Source organism: Bos grunniens, chromosome 23 (assembly GCF_055505025.1).
Source record: "Bos grunniens cultivar Pamir isolate PY7600 chromosome 23, Bosgru_T2T1.0, whole genome shotgun sequence".
Taxonomy (NCBI): Eukaryota; Metazoa; Chordata; class Mammalia; order Artiodactyla; family Bovidae; genus Bos; species Bos grunniens.
Genome location: NC_141187.1, coordinates 39553575 through 39571092, shown reverse-complemented (window position 1 = coordinate 39571092; position 17518 = coordinate 39553575). Strand labels below are relative to the sequence as shown.

The 17518-nt window shown below is 42.6% G+C and overlaps 1 long non-coding RNA gene across 2 annotated transcripts in view; it reads left to right on the top strand.

Annotated features, from left to right (window-relative positions):
* Positions 1-15030, top strand: part of LOC147347667 (uncharacterized) — a 38065-nt gene extending 23035 nt beyond the window's left edge. Inside the window, exons 2-3 of one of the 2 annotated variants that reach the window (XR_015152434.1) lie at positions 11112-11252; positions 14672-15030. This is a non-coding gene — a long non-coding RNA (uncharacterized LOC147347667). Of the gene's footprint in view, positions 1-11111; positions 11253-13668; positions 14109-14671 lie in introns of those variants that run through there. The other variant, XR_015152435.1, reaches the window with a different exon arrangement.
* The last annotated feature ends 2488 nt before the right edge of the window (positions 15031-17518 follow it).

Genomic DNA, 17518 nt, shown 5'->3' with positions numbered 1-17518 from the left:
GTAGTAACTGTTTAGAACAGTGGCCTCCTGGCTGGCAGTTTAGCTTTGGAGATGAGAGATGTTAGAGTTAAAAATTTCAAAGGCATGCTGCAATCCTTAACAGAAAGACTTACCATTCTGTCCCATTATCACTGTTGCAAATGGCATCAGTGCTTTATTTTCTATAATAGATGATGAAAATGTAGAATTCAATTTTGTTTTGATCATATCTTTCTATGTATATTCATGGTATGATATATGTACATATATATACAACTGAGATCATATCATGAAATAACTGTATAAAACATTACATAAAAATATGTAGTAACATTATGTAAAAATACTTTCAGGGAATTCTGCGGTGGTCTGGTGATTAGGATTCTGAATTTTCACTGCCAAGGGCCTGGGTTCAATTCCTGGTTGGGGAACTAACATCCCACAAGCATTGTGGCCAAAAAAAGTTTTTTTTTTAACTACTAAGAAAATACAATTTTAATGATTCCTTAATGGATCATCATATGGTAGGATATGTCATGATTTATTCAACATGTCCCCAGAATTGAATGATTGGTCATTTCCCCCTCTTCCTTGCTTATGCTAGTCTAAAAACCACCTTGACAAACAAGTAAATCTGTTAACAATTTGGCTATTATTTCCTTGGGAGAGTTACTGAAAAGTAGAATGTGAATCAAAGGACTGAAATTGTTTTAAATCTTTTGATACATGTCAGCGAATTCCTATCCAGAAAGATTATGCCAGTTAAGGCACACACTATTATTGTTATCAATATTGTGTTTTTAAATGAATAATGTGATTACTAAAAAATAAATAATCACTGTTTAAATGTTTAGTTTGTTAACCATGAGTGAAGTTAAACATTTTTTCAGGTTTATTAATAGATCTATGTCCTGTCTATGAAAAATTTCCATCCACTTCCTCGGCCCTTATGGGGGTTAGGTCTCGGTGTCTTGTTTTGCCTGTATCAGTTCAGTTCAGTCGCTCAGTCATGTCTGACTCTTTGCGACCCCCTGGACTGCAATACACCAGGCCTCCCTGTCCATCATCAACTCCTGAAGCTTGCTCAAACTCATGTCCATCGAGTCAGTGATGCCATCCAACCATCTTATCCTCTGTCATCTCCTTCTCCTCCTGCCTTCAATCTTTCCCAGCATCAGAATCTTTTCAAATGAGTCAGTTCTTCGCATCAGTGGCCATCAGGTGGCCAAAGTATTGGAGTTTCAGCTTCAGCATCAGTCCTTCCAATGAATATTCAGGACTGATTTCCTTTAGGATTGACTGGTTGGATCTCCTTGCTGTCCAAGGGACTCTCAAGAGTCTTCTCCAACACCACAGTTCAGAAGCATCCATTCTTTATCACTTAGCTTTCTTTGTAGTCCACCACTCACGTCCGTACATGACTACTAGAAAAACCATAACTTTGACTAGATGGACCTTTGTTGGCAAAGTAATGTCTCTGCTTTTTAATATGCTGTCTAGGTTGGTCATAGCTTTTCTTCCAAGAAGAAAATGTCTTTTAATTTCATGGCTGCAGTCACCATTTGCAGTGATTTTTGAACACCCAAAATAATCTGTCACTGTTTCCATTGTTTCCCCATCTATTTGCCATGAAGTGATGGGACCGGATGCCATGATCTTAGTTTTCTGAATGTTGAGTTTTAAGCCAACTTTTTCACTCTCCTCTTTCACTTTCATCAAGAGGCTCATTAGTCCTTCTTCACTTTCTGCCATAAGGGTGGTGTCATCTACGTATCTGAGGTTATAGATATTTCTCCTGGCCGTCTTGATTCTAGCTTGTGCTTCATCCAGCACAGCATTTTGCATGATATACTCTGCATAGAAGTTAAATAAGCAGGATGACAATATACAGGCTTGACGTACTTCTTTCCCTGTTTGAAACCAGTCTGTTGTTCCATGTTCGTTTCCAAGTGTTACTTCTTGATCTGCATACAGATTTCTCAGGAGGCAGGTCAGGTGGTCTGGTATTCCCATCTCTTTCAGAATTTTCTACAGTTTGTTGTGACCCACACATTCAAAGGCTTTGGCATAGTCAATAAAGCAGAAGTAGATGTTTTTCTGGAACTCTTGCTTTTTTGATGATCCAGTGGATATTGGCAATTTGATCTCTGATTCCTCTGCCTTTTCTAAATCCAGCTTGAACATCTGAAAGTTCACTGCTGAAGCCTGGGTTGGAGAATTTTGAGCATTACTTTCCTAGCGTGTGAGATGAGGGAAATTGTGTGCTAGTTTGAACATTCTTTGGAATTGCCTTTCATAGAGATTGGAATGAAAACCAACCTTTTCCAGTCCTGTGGCCACTGCTGAGTTTTCCAAATTTACTGGCATATTGAGTGCAGCACTTTCACAGCATCATCTTCTGGGATTTGAAATAGCTCAACTGGAATTCCATCACCTCCACTAGCTTTGTTTGTAGTGAAGCTTCCTAAGGCCCACTTGACTTCACTTTCCAGGATGTCTGGCTCTAGGTGAGTGATCACACCATCGTGTTTATCTGGGCCATTAAAATCTTCTTTGTATTGTTCTTCTGTGTATTCCTGCCACCTTTTCTTAATATCTTCTGTTTCTATTAGGTCCATACCATTTCTGTCCTTTATTGTGTCCATCTTTGGATGAAATGTTCCCTCGCTGCTGCTGCTGCTAAGTCACTTCAGTCGTGTCCGACTCTGTGCGACCCCATAGATGGCAGCCCACCAGGCTCCTCTGTCCATGGGATTTTCCAGGCAAGAGTGCTGGAGTGGGGTGCCATTGCTTTGGATGAAATGTTCCCTTAGTATCACTAATTTTCTTGAAGAGATCTCTACTCTTTCCCATTCTATTGTTTTCCTCTATTTCTTTGCACTGATCACTGAGGAAGGTTTTCTTATCTCTCCATGCTATTCTTTGGAACTCTGCATTCAAATGGATATATCTTTCTTTTTCTCCTTTGCCTTTCACTTCTCTTCTTTTCTCAGCTATTTGTGAGGCCTCCTCAGACAACCATTTTGCCTTTTTGCATTTCTTTATCTTGGGGATAGTCTTGATCACTGCCTCCTGTACAATATCATGAACCTCCGTCCATAGTTCTTCAGGCACTCTATCAGATCTAATCCCTTGAATCTATTTGTCACTTATATTTAGAATATTCATTTTTGTCCATCATATTTATGGCAAGTATTTCCCCCACATTTTGCCTGTTTTTTCTTTCTCACTGAGGAGCTTTTTTGCAAGGCCAGTAATTCTATACTTTTGGACTTGTAACAAATTCTTCTCCAGTCCCAGCGCTACCATGGCAGGTCCAGGCTCTCATGATCTTAATGTTAAATAGCAAGAGTCTTATAATGACCTCCTGTTCCATACTTTTCCTCCCAAACCCATTCTGCTGGAGAGCACCAGGTTTCTTATCCTAAAGCCTGTTGTGAACCACTATACATGTGAAAGGAGACAACTTCCTTGCACACATTGTAAATGAGTTCATGATCTGAACCTGCATTTGCCTAGAGAGAGAATCAATACCTTCCCTAGCCTTACCCAGATGAGAAAAAGATAATCACTTAATTTCTTCTAGATACCTCTATTAAGGACTCACATCCAGGCTGTTCTCCTCCCAGGTTTATTTTAAGCAGATTTTTTTTTTAATCTGTCTTTATTTCCAAATCCACTTATTGTCTGGTTCAAAGAAGTTACCAGTTCCTTTCAAGTCAAATTTGCTCCTGACTTAAAACCTTTTGGGCTTCCCCAGTGGCTCAGCAGTAAAGACTCTGCCTGCAGTGCAGGAGACGCTGCAGGTGGGGGTTTGATCCCTGGGTCAGGAAGATCAACCCAATGGCAACCCAATCCAGCATTCTTGCCTGGAGAATCCCATGGACAGAACAGCCTGGCAAGCTACAGTCCTTGGGGTCACAGAGTCGAATGTGACCGAGCACATAAAACCTTTTGTTTCCTGCTCACTTTCCCTCAGACAGCATGAGAGCCTTGCTCTGCTCTGAGCTACTCTTTTCTCAAATCAGTGTTTTAGTTCAACTCCTGAATAGCTAGACAGAGGCACCCATGTGTCTGTGCTTCCCCCTCATCCCTCCTTGCTACTCTTGAGAACAGACCATAGTTATCTGTTTCGCCAAACACCAGAGACACACTGTCTCCTTCAGAGGGTCACCTCTAGGTCATTCTCATGAAAGGAGGGGCTTAAGTTGAAGTGAATGTGACAGCCCAAGGGCTGATCGTGAAATGAGATGTGAGTCCCTGGGGTCAACTCACCAGGGTGCCTGCAAGTGTCTAGAGAAGCAAGAAAAAAGTCTCTTCAAGGACAGAGGTGGAGTCAGCTGCCCAGGTCCCTCAGACTGAGGGCCCCCTCCTCTGCAGCCTGTGAACTTTGCTTCTCCGGAGACAGTGTCTGAAGGGGTCGTAACCCGTTCTCTCACCACGGAAGACACAGACTTTTTCCAGCTCCGAGAAGAATGTGGGGCAGGGGTGTGAGTCTCCTTTGAGTTCATTGTCCTGTGTCTTCTCTCTCTCCAGCCCCTCACAACTTGGTGAGGGCAGGGGGTATCTGACTAACAGATCTGAGTCCTGTAACCTTCTGAAAATGCTAATGCATAAGAGAAGGGCCCCAGGAAGCATCAAAAAACTGACGTGACTAGGGATGTGTCTGAACCTGTGCAGAGGGACGCGGCATATTTATCAGGCAATTTTCCAAGCATGCTGGGTCTCCTTGAAGATGCCACAGGTTCAGGAGCTCCTGGATGTCACGAATCTTGCGTTTAATGGCAAGATTATTTTCAGTGTAAGTCTCTTTTGCTTCACTGTCTTCTGCTACAGGTTGTCCAAACAGGCATAAATCTGCTTTTTCTTTGGAGGTTGTTTCTGGAGGAAGGAGTATGAATGGGGCAAGAAAGGCAATAACTAACTTCTTTAGCTCCTCCTTGCTTTACATATTTTGCTCGTTTTCTACCTTTGCTCTTTCCTTGATTTAACCATTTCCTACTATCTCACAATAACTCACAGAATGAGAATTGAGAAGAACCTTGGAAACCATAAGACCTGACCCCTTCATTTTGCAAATAAGAAAACGGAAGTCCAATGAGGAGAAACGAGTTGCCTAAGGTCACACCTGTACAGGATGGAGATCCCCCCCCAGACAGAATGCTCTTACCCCACCCAGGTTACCTAGGGGCCAGCACACCTCCCTACGCTCTCCGCTGTTCTCCTTTCCCTCAGCACTTGGAGGTCCAGATGGCCCAGACATCCCTACTGCACCTGCGATGTGATGCAGTCCTTCTCTGGCTGTTCCACAAATATGATCAAAAACAAACTCGCACCTTCGAGATTGTTCAGAAATTCTCCCACCCCGCCCCCTCAGGTTTCTAGCTCGTATTGGGTCCCAAGAATTGCACGTGGCCCTTGGGAAGGGCAGTGCTTCTGTACACGGGTCTTACTTCCCCAGTTAGACCACAAGAAATGGGAGCACTCTTCCTTCCCTCCTCTTCAAGCAGAATTCAGTTTGATGGCTGAATTGAAATCTGCAATGAAAAGAATCCAAACAAGTGAACTCAGACCACTGCACAAAGGAGGGCGTGCAGGAGGGGGACGATGAGAAGGGGGGCGGATCTCTGCAGGGACCCAGACTACAGAAACAGGGGGGTTTGGCTCCAGCTTTGTTGCCATAGGCAGAGATTCTCCTTACAGTGCTGCTGTCCTCACAAAGATGGTTTTTGCTTCACCTGATAGACATTTTTGTCAGCCCTCCACCTCCGTCCTGGGGCTGAATCCGACAAAGCACATGAAAGGCATACCAGCATACCAGGACTCGAGGATTCCCTACCCTGGAAACAAATCCAAGGCTGTTGCATCCTGTGGCCAAAGCACAGCCTGAAAAAAATGCTGCCTGATCACCCCATCTCATTCTGTTCAGGCCGCTGGACAGAGCACTTGCCAGCTCCAAACTCACTTTTTGTGCAAAGACTCAATACACCTATTGAGATCATGTCCAGGAATGGCCTTTCCTTCTGCTGCCTCCAGGCAGAAAGCCCAGCAGACTCTGTTTTGTGAGCTGAGCCCCGGAGAGGGAGAACCAGGACACAGTAAGACTGCCCCACCCCATCCTCATTCATCTCTCTTGCTTTGCGTCCTTGTCCTCCTCCACAATAGTGTCCCATTTACAGAGATCCACCTGGGCACAGCACTCTGCTGAGTCCTGAGAGAAACAGGATAAAGAGAATGGGCACTTTGAGTCATGGTAGGATTTCCAAGTAGCAACGTCCAGAAATCTTGTGTAAACGAAAGTATCTAATCACCAGGTACCACCGACAGGCATCTTTCTGAAGGGGGTCTTCTGCCTTCAGCCTGCAGGGAAACTGTTTTTACCACCTAATCACTCCAGTATGTATAGTTGAGAACTGCCAGGAGTCTACTTGGTATTTATTTGGTTGTTGGAATTTTGGTGAATTCCCTCTTTGTATTGATTTATATTCCCTCTCACCTCCTCCTTCTCTCTAGCATCACTGCCTCCCAGTTTTCAGCGTTAAAGACACGTCTTTATTCATAGCCATATGAACACATACAAATGTTTTTAAGTATACGTAAGAATTTTCCTTTTTGTATTTTTTCTTTTACAAAAATGAATTCATACTAGGTTAGTTTCCTTGTTATTTGATTTCTCACTTAGCAATGCATGATAAATATCCCCCGTGGTGAATGGATATAGTTCTCATTCTCTTCGATAGACACATTGTATTCTATGGTTATGTGTTCATCAACTCATTCAATCATTTCTCTACTAATGATAACTGAGGTTACTTGCACTATAAAAGGGCTTCCAGTCGCTCAGCTGCAAAGAATCCGCCTGCAACGCAGGAGACAAAGGACACATGGGTTGGATCCCTGGATCCAGAAGATCCCCTGGAGGAGGGCATGGAAACCCACTCCTGAATTCTTGCCTGGAGAAATGCATGGACAGAGGAGCCTGGCAGGTTACAGTCCATGGGGTCACAAAGAGCCAGACAGACTAAAGCGACTGAGCACGCATGCACACACTACAAAGAATACCACTATGAACAGTGTTGCTGAAAATGCCTGTTTCCATGTCCTTAAAAGTTGAATTTTGTTTCTATAGAATAGCTTCCTAAGAATGGCATTCCTAGGCCAATTACATGTGTTTTAAAGTAAAAGTGATTATAGTAGGTATATTTAAAATGATGTATTTTAAAATACATGTAATTGTAATCGAAATAAATGTTGTTAGATTGTTTTCCAAAAAGGCTATGGTGTTTCCCAGTCCCACCAGCAATAAGTGGAATGCCCCTCCCCCATTTTCTAACCAGCACTGAGTTTTAGTGCTATTTCTTAACTTTTGGCAAATAGTTGAGTGAAAAAAATTTTAATTACACTGGCACATCAATTTGCATTTTCCTGATTACTAAGAAGATGAATCATTTTTTCACAAATTTATTGACCATTTGGACTTTTTCCCTATAAATTGTCCACTCATACATGCCCTTTGTCCATTTTTCTATTGAGATATTAGATTTTTTTTTTTACAAGTGAGTGGAAACAGTGTCAGACTTTATTTTTGGGGGCTCCAAAATCACTGCAGATGGTGACTGCAGCCATGAAATTAAAAGACGCTTACTCCTTGGAAGGAAAGTTGTGACCAATCTAGATAGCATATTGAAAAACAGAGACATTACTTTGCCAACAAAGGTCCGTCTAGTCAAGGCTATGGTTTTTCCAGTGGTCATGTATGGATGTGAGAGTTGGACTGTGAAGAAAGCTGAGCACTGAAGAATTGATGCCTTTGAACTGTGGTGTTGGAGAAGACTCTTGAGAGTCCCTTGGACTGCAAGGAGATCCAACCAGTCCATTCTGAAGGATATCAGCCCTGGGATTTCTTTGCAAGGAATGATGCTGAAGCTGAAACTCCAGTACTTTGGCCACCTCATGGGAAGAGTTGACTCATTGGAAAAGACTCTGATGCTGGGAGGGATTGGGGGCAGGAGGAGAAAGGGACGACTCGATGGACGTGAGTATGAGTGAACTCCGGGAGTTGGTGATGGATAGGGAGGCCTGGCGTGCTGCGATTTATGGTGTCGCAAAGAGTCGGACTGAGCAACTGAACTGAACTGAACTGATGAGCACTTATGTATTTTGGATGTTAACCCTATGTTATGTTTTTCACAGCATGTAATCTATCATTTGCCTTTCTTTTGTCTTATAAGTAAAGGCAATCTAATATATGCTCATCTTTTCTTTCAAAGCACTTAGTTCCAGGTACTATTCTAAATACACAAAAACCCAGGAGATGGGTAATCTTTCATTTTCACAACAGCTCAGTGAGGCAGATAGAATTGCAGTACAGAGAGGCAAAGTGACTTGTCCCAGCCATACATCTGTTAAGTAATAGAACAGAGACTTGAACTCAGGCAGTAGGATTCCAGAATCTTCACTTCTCTGTCATCCTGCCTCTTCCACGGTTTTTACTTGGAATCAACCATTGTCTTCATTTCCATCTGACCCATTTCTGGATACCCTGCTTTTCCACTTATCCCCAGGGGCTGCTACTGGCACTGGGATGGAGGAGCCTGGTGGGCTGCCATCTATGGGGTCGCACAGAGTCGGACATGACTGACTCGACTTAGCAGCAGCAGCAGCAGCTACTGGCATTGTTGTGTGTACAGTTCTTCCTGTGTGTGTCTTACGTGTGTCATGAGTTGCTTTTTGCTATTTGCTGAGAACCTACCATGTGCCTTGGATCAGTCAGTGCTTTACATGTATCGTCTCATTTATTCTCACAACATCCGTATCATGTAGGCACTATCCATCTTTCAGCTAAGAAACCCGAGGCACAGATACAGTGTCGGGGCACACAGGTAATAAGTGGCAGGGGAAAAAAAATTCAAACCTAAGTCAGCCTGATTCCAAAAACTGCTCTGAGCCAGGCCTCTACATCCTCCCAACTTGCAAAGCTAGAGAATGCTCTGATTACCATCTAAAAGAAACTTGGCAAAGGCAGACATGAGCCTCTCTTGTCAACCAGCTTCCTCGCCCAAGGGAGCAGCATTACACCCTCATGTGCCACCCGAGCAAGAGGCCTGGGGTGACTCCAGGACTGCTCACCACCTCCTGTCTCCAAGTGCCCCGCTCACGTGCCATGAAACCCCTCCACTGTTTCTTCCTCTCCTCTCACAGAGCTCAAGTTTTGGTTCCAGAGGCTGGTGCATCTGCCCCACATGGTCAAAAGCTACCTCTCCGTGCAGTTACCTAAGAAATGTTTTTGATCATAATGGTGCTGTATGACTAAGTAATATTTATTTATTTCCCTGGTGGCCGCTTAGGCAAAAGTACTCTACTATGATTTCCCAGGAAACATTTTATTTCACAAGTAGCAAAACTGGAGGATAAAGTCTCACCTGGATGAGACATTAATCCATAATCTGGATTTCTTTAGTACTTAGCTAGTTAAGATAATTTTGTAAAAATTACTGAGTCTTTCAAGAAGTTACCCTTCTCACATAGCAAGTATTGCAGAGTTAATTCTATAAATGTGTGCAATCAGGATGCATTCATTTTTTAAAAAATCTCATAAGCACAAGTAGAATAGTTTTCACATCTCTTTATCGCTAGATGTCCTTTTTTCTTTCTACTTATCTAGAGTCTTACACAAAAATTCATAAACAAATATTTGAAAATTTCCCAGTGGAAGCACATTAAATGGTTTTACACTGAGAACTTGAACAAACTAGAATTTACACCCATATTTTCACATCCAAAAGTTCAGCTGTTCTGAACAAATTCCAACAATTGTAAGAACTTTGGAATGAAAAGAGTCAAAACTGAAACCTTGGAATTATATCATCTGCATTCAATACGGATTCCCTTAGACTTGAAAAAAAAAAAAAATCCCACTCTATGCATAACGGCCCCATGGCTTTTTATCTGATTCTAATCAGAAGGGACATGCCTGGCAAGTCCATGAGTATGACCCTTACACCTCAAGGACAGGCCCAGTGACTTCCAGGCCTTCTCTAGGCAATTGGCACAAACATTCAAAAGAATGTTCTTTTCTGGACCTTTTTTTTTAATGTATAATTTTATGTATTTATTTACTTTTGGCTGTGCTGGGTCTTCCTTGCTGCACGGGCTTTTCTGTAGTTGCGGAGAGCATAAGCTACTCTCTATTGTAGTGCCCTGGCTTCTCATTGCGGTGGCTTTTCTTGCTGCCGAGCTCAGGCTTTAGGGCTCAAGGGCTTCGGTAGTCGCGGCACATGGGCTCAGTAGTTGCAGTTCCCAGAGTCTAACCCACAGGTTCAATGGATGTGGCGCACATGCCTAGCTGTGGGATCTTTCTGGATCAGGGATTGAACCTGTGTCTCCTGCACCAGCAGGCAGGTTCTTTTACCACTGAGCCACCAATGAAGCTCTAGACCTATTATCATTATTTTTTTTTAATGGTTCGTTATTTTTTTAATTTATTTATTTTAATTGGAGGCTAATTACTTTACAATATTGTGGTTTTTGCCATACATTGACATGAATCAGCCAGGGGTGTACATGTGTCCCCCATCCTGAACCCTCCTCCCACTTCCCTCCCCATCCTTTTTTGGATAAGAAAGCTGTGGTACATATACACAATGGAATATTACTCAGCTATTAAATAGACCTATTATTTTTTGATTTGTATTAAGGCTAAATATACATGCTGCTGCTGCTGCTGCTGCTAAGTCGCTTCAGTCGTGTCCGACTCTGTGCGACCCCATAGACGGCAGCCCACCAGGCTCCCCCTTCCCTGGGATTCTCCAGGCAAGAACACTGGAGTGGGTTGCCATTTCCTTCTCCGATGTATGAAAGTGAAAAGTGAAAGTGAAGTCGCTCAGTCGTGTCTGACCCTCAGCGACCCCATGGACTGCAGCCCACCAGGCTCCTCCGTCCATGGGATTTTCCAGGCAAGAGTACTGGAGTGGGGTGCCATTGCCTTCTCCAAAATATACATGCTAGTGAACCTTAAAAGTAACAAAAAACCAACTTTAATGATAATAATAAGCAATAACCAAACCAATAAAATTGCTAGTTTATTCTCACTCACAGGCCTTTAGAAAATGAAATTGTTGTTTGCATTTCAGGTTTGAATTTCAAGTGTTCTATTTCATACCAGAAGTTGAAACCAATGAATGACTGCTTTCGTGATGGAATCCACTCTGCGTTCTCCCTTCTGATCCTGAAATCCCCTCTATAGCTCTTTGAAGAGGCGGTCTCTTCTTCAGGTGGGCTTGAATTCTTCTAGTGACAGAGAATTTATTACCTCATTATTTGCCACAGTTTAGTGAGTTACTGTTTACCTTCTTGTACTCCTGTTTAGTCACTAAGTCGTGTCCAGCTCTTTGAGACCCCACAGACTGTAGCCCGCCAGGTTCCTCTGTCCTTGGGATTTCCCAGGCAAGAATACTGGAGTGGTTTGCCATTTCTTTCTCCAGGGGACCTTCCCGACCTAGGGATCAAACATGCATCACCTGCCATCTCCTGCATTGCAGGCGTGTTCTTTATCCACTGAGCCACCAGGGAAACCCAAGAGCCTGCATAACTGATACCAAAAGAGAATAGCAGCATTTATACCTAACGATGAAAAAATTTAATGGGCTTGTTTAAAGTTATTTCATGAAAAAACTTAATGGGCTTGTTTAAAGTTATTTCATGGAAATGTCTTAGAAAAACAGAGTATGAGGCCATTAGTCCACAAAGATGAACAGAAAGTTCACAAAGGTCCCTGAAGGTCCACAAGGACCCATGAAAGCTTTATTTGTCTCAGGATGTGGCTCCGCTGGTGTGTTTTGCTCTGTGATGGATATAGATGCAGCCTCTAATGTCTTCTCTGTGGCTCAGGCTTTCTCTTCCTGTGTCTCTTACTTTTCCTGAGACACTCTTTCTCTACTGCATTTTCTTCCTTTTCTTTCCTCAATCTTGAACTTTTTAGGAACACTGAAATTTAATATTAAAATTTTAATTCATTGCACTTAGTGACTAAAATTTATATAGTCTGATCTTAATGTATGACTGTTTTTCTTCTTTAACAAGTTAAATTTTTAAAGGGTGAAAAATAAAGTCATAGGTTTGTTTTTGTTTGTAATTGCACAAAGAAACTCTGTAAATATACCTTAAAAATTAATCTAGAAATTCAACTACAGTGGGCAGGATGGAAAACTAAGCAGATGTGGGGAGAGAAATGGGCACAAGAGTTTCCACGAAAAAATGTATTTATTTTCTGGCTGTGCTGGGTCTTTGTTGCTGGGCGGGCTTTTCTCTGTTGCGGAGTGCGGGAGCTCCTCTCTAGTGCCCGTGGTGGGTTCTCTCGTTGTGGAGCACAGGCTCTAGGCACCCAGGCTTAGCTGCTCCCCAGCACGTGGAATCTTCCCAGACCAGGGATCAAACTCACGTCCCCTATATTGGCAGGCAGATTCTTATCCACTGTACCACCAGGGAAGTTTGGCTAAATTCTTTAAAATATTTAATTATCAAACTATATAAATGTATTCCAAAAAATGAAATAGAAATGTCAAACTAAGTAACCACACTTTTTCCTCTTGTCATTAGAAACACCCTAAATAAATAATTCCCTACTTCTTGCATACAGTCTGATTTTACACAGCATGTCTTTTTTAGAATCAGAATTGAAACAGAAGAGAAATCTATTATTTCCCTGATATCAAAATTTGCCAGTCTTATTTTTGCTAGAATATTTGCCTAGATAAAATATATTACAGCTAGATAAATATTTCCCCAATGAAAGCAATATTTTCAAGGTTGCCTAGAAAATAATGTCAGTGCCTATTAAACTATAGTTAAATCAAGTGCAATGATTTCATTTTATGAGATGATTTAATTTTATGTGTCAATTTGTCTAGACCACAGTGCTCAGACATTTGGTCATTGTTCTGGATGTTTCTATAAGAGTTTTGTTTTGTTTTTTTCTGTCCCAAGTCTTAGCTGTGGCTCTTGGGATCTTTGTCACAGCATGTGGGATCTAGTTCCCTGACCAGGGATTGAACCTAGGCCCCCTGCACTGGGAGTGTGGATTCTTAACCAGTGGGCCACCAGGAAAGTCCCTACAAGGGTGTTTTTGAATGAGATTTACATTTAAACCAGTGGACTTTGAGTAAATCAGGTTGCCCTCCATAATGTGGATGGGTATCCTAAACAGAACAAAGACTAGCCTCCCCCAAGCTAAAAGAGTTCTGCCAGCCAACTGCCTTTGGATATGAAATGCAAGTCTTTCCTGAGTCTCCAGCCTGCCAGTCTCTTGCATCAGATTTTGCACTTGCTATGCCTCACAATCCCATGAGCCAATTCCAAACCCCACACCCCACACTCTCCCCTGTTGTCTGTTTCTCTGGAGAAGCCTAACTAACACTTTAGGCAACTAAATGCATTTATTCAACATCTGTGATTCGTGTGCCAGGTGCTGGGCTAGGGCCAGGGCAGAAAGATGACTAAGAGAACCCCTGCCATCAGGGAGCCCGTGAGTCAAGTGAGGGAACAGGTAAGAAATTGATAGGATGTTGCAGGTGCTACCCCTGTAGTAACAGGGACTCCAGGAAGGAGCGGTTGGTTTGAGGGCTGGGGTTAAAGGAATGCCTAGAGAAAAGGACACTGAATTGATCTCCTTTTGCTCCTTTTTGGTACAAGGCATGAGCAGTAATGATCTGCAAGGTCCAGAACCCCAGCCTGCTGACCTGGATTCAACTGCCTGCTTCGTGCCTATGGCCTAACAGCCACTCAGGAGCACCATAAGGATAAGCAGGGACCCACCTGCTGGGCTTTGAGTTTATCAGATAGAATTCCTATAAATACCAAGTAGAAGTAGAATGAATAAATCACACTCCTTGCCTGTTTTTTTGTTTTCTGCAAAGTTAGTGAAAATTTTTTGCCAACTATCATGTCCTTTATATTCCTGGAAATCCAGCTCATAGTATATCAGTGCAATATTTATAAAGTTCATTTATCAGATATATACATTTAGAAATAGTCACTAAAACAATTCATTAATTTTTAAACAGAGACAAATGGCATACTTATTCATTATTCATTTACTTATTTACTTTATTAAAATTTTAAAATGAAAAAAATTACCATTTTTTCTTTGCCATAATGCTCTTATAAATCTAGATGCCATAAAGGATGTAAAATATACACAGGGTGTGTATTTTCATAGATTATTAGTTGAGACATCTTGTATCTTTATCAGAAATTCATGAGAATGTACAGAGATCTTTACCACTCATGAGACAATTCTGGCCTAAATCTGTCTTCAGTACCCAAAACCAAAATATTTCCCCAAATCAAGATTCAGTTTGTGAAGTGAGATCTGGAATTCAAAGCAGAGTAAGAAAATGGAAATATGTAAAATGAGTTGAGGCTAAAAATCATTAAAATGGAGGGATTTTCACAACAACAATAACAAAAAGATGTGGAAAACAGAAAGCATAAGCTGTTTGATAGCAGGCTTTGATGCTGAATTTATAGGATGTAAACTGCCCGGCACATAAAGTTAATGAGAATAAAATATTCCCTAAGCCACCCTCCGAGAGTCATAGGTGAAACAGGAGTGGGAGAAAGCATAGCACCACCAAACAAGCCTTCCAGGAAGTATGGAGTAAGTCAGAGATGAAATGAAATACCTGTTTTCCAGCTGTCTGGTTCCTGGCTCCAGCAAGAGAAACAACTCTTTTTACCTCAAAAGGCCCAGCCGGCTGCGGGATGAGTAATGCCCAGCCTCTTTCAAGCCAGAACATCCTTCAAGCCACCTTGACCCTCTCCTTCCAGTTAGTACTGGAAATGCACAGGACATTTGCTTTGCTGATATACACTGCTTGGTGAGGCGTCCAGACCCTGAGATGCAACCAGGCAGGCGATGGACAAGCTGTTGCTGGCTGCAAGTAGGCACATCTTTTTATCACAGTGAGTTGTAAGAAGTGTGCCGTTGGGGTGTGTGTGTGTGTATTTAATGGTTTAACTATACTAAAACTAAGTATTTCCCACAAATCTCCAGAATGAAATCACACTCATTAAAATAGTAAGAACAAGAGATAAGAACATTCTATAACCCTTCAGTCAGTCCAAAAAGGATATTAACACTGAATATATATATATACACATGCACCAGAGAAGGCGATGGCACCCCACTCCAGTACTCTTGCCTGGAAAACCCCATGGATGGAGGAGCCTGGTAGGCTGCAGTCCATGGGGTTGTGAAGAGTCGAACACGACTGAGCGACTTCAGTTTCACTTTTCACTTTCATGCATTGGAGAAGGAAATGGCAACCCACTCCAGTGTTCTTGCCTGGAGAATCCCAGGGACGGGGGAGCCTGGTGGGCTGCCCTCTATGGGGTCGCACAGAGTCAGACACGACTGAAGCGACTTAGCAGCAGCAGCAGCAGCAGCATATATATATACACCATGTTCAGATCTACAACTTTTTAACAAAGTAGATACTTTGATAAATTTTCATTTTACAGAGCTTATGGTTGGTTTGACTTTAAAACAGTGACATCCAATTTTAGAAGCATGTGTGAAACAGCTTCTTTAGACCAGATATGTGCTCACTGGTATCCTCTCTGCACTGCATGCTCCATGAAGCTGGGGGCTAACCTTGCAGATCCAATCCCTGGTAGGATGCTTGAAGAACCAGTCACTCCACTAGGAGGTCAGTAATCATTTATCTCACTTCATACTCATAAGACTTTAAGTAGGTGGTTTTTAATCTCCCTTTTATAGATAAACAAGTTCAAAAGAGTTGAATGTAATTAGTCACACAGCCAGTCAGTAACTAGTGACACGAACTCCCCTAGCACTGCCGAGGGTAAGAATCCACCTGCTAATGCAGGGGAAACCGGTTCAATCCCTGGTTCAGGAAGATCTCACCTGCCTCGGGGCAACTGAGCCCCTGAACCATAACTACTGAGCCCATGTGCTGCAACTACTGAAACCCATGTACCTAGAGCCTGTGCTCTGCAACAAGAGAACCCACTGCAGTGAGCAGCCCATCAGATCAGATCAGATCAACCTATAAAGAGTAGCCCCTGCTCACCGCAACTAGAGAAAGCCCATTCACAACAGCCATTAAAAAAGAGCAGCCAAAACAGTAATTAATGACACATGTGACAATCTTTCTTCAAAATGCCAAACCCCAAGTGAGATTCAAATCCTCACATGAATTGTCCTCACCATCATGCAATACTTGCCTTGGTGGGCATTAATATCAGATCTTCACCTCGGGTGTGCTTAGTCGCTCAGCCGCATCTGATTCTCCATTAGCCCCGTCGACTTGAGCCCACCAGGCTCCTCTGTCCATGGAATTGCCCAGGCAGGAATACTGGAACAGGTTGCCATTTCCTCCTCCAGGGGATCTTCCCAACCCAGAGATTGAACCCAAGTCTCTTGCAGCATCTACATTGGCAGGTGGATTCTTTACAACTGGCACCGCCTGGGAAGCCCTTCACCTTGAGCGATGGGCACCATTATAGGAGCTATTGCATGTTCTGTGAATATTCTTAGAAGGAGAGATGCTGATGGCTCCACCAGCATCCTTGCCGCTCTGAAACCAGTGTGGTTTCAGGGTATTTACCTTCCTGAGCCTCTGAGGCCTTGTTAGTATTATGATCAAGTCCAGATGGAGCAAAATCCCTGCTGGAGATATTTCTGATTGCTTTCACACTTCGAAGATTATTTGGGAAGAAATTCGGAAGCAGTAAGGAAAAGGGTGGTTTTGAACTGCGGTGTTGGAAAAGACTCTTGAGAGTCCCTTGGACAGCAAGGAGATCCAACCAGTCAATCCTAAAGGAAATCAGTCCTGAATATTCATTGGAAGGACTGATGCTGATGCTGAAACTCCAATACTTTGGCCACCTGATGTGGACAACTGATTCCTTGGAAAAGACCCTGATGCTGGGAAAGATTGAAGGCAGGAGGAGAAGGGGAAGACAGAGGTTGAGATGGTTGGATGACATCACTGACTCGATGGACATGAGTGTGAGCAAGACCTGGGAGTTGGTGGTGGACAGGGAAGCCTGGCATGCTGCAGTCCACGGGGTTGCAAAGAGTCAGACACGACTAAGCAACTGAACTGAACTGAAGGAAAAGGACCTAGAAAAAAAAATACAAACGGGAAAGGGCCAGCCCACACATGGCAGCCAAATACCTAAAGACTATCGTCTGCCAGAAGATTTACATGAATCAACAGAGCTTTCCTGACATTGATTAGAGAGGTGAAAACTGGACCTCGGAGGAAAGATTAAGTGGATTATTGTATCTAGGGAAGAAATGGTGAGGAAATGGCATAATAATAGTCTTCAGTTACCCAAGGAGATAAGTCTTCATTTCCACCAACCACAGGAAAGATAGAAAATAAAAAAGTGAAATAAATCTATGCTGAAGCAGGAGGCATTGAGATTGCCAATAAGAAAACCTAATTTCATCCATACCCTGGTGATTCTCAACCTGTTTGGGCTTGTCATTCCTTGTTTTTGTTTGTTTTTG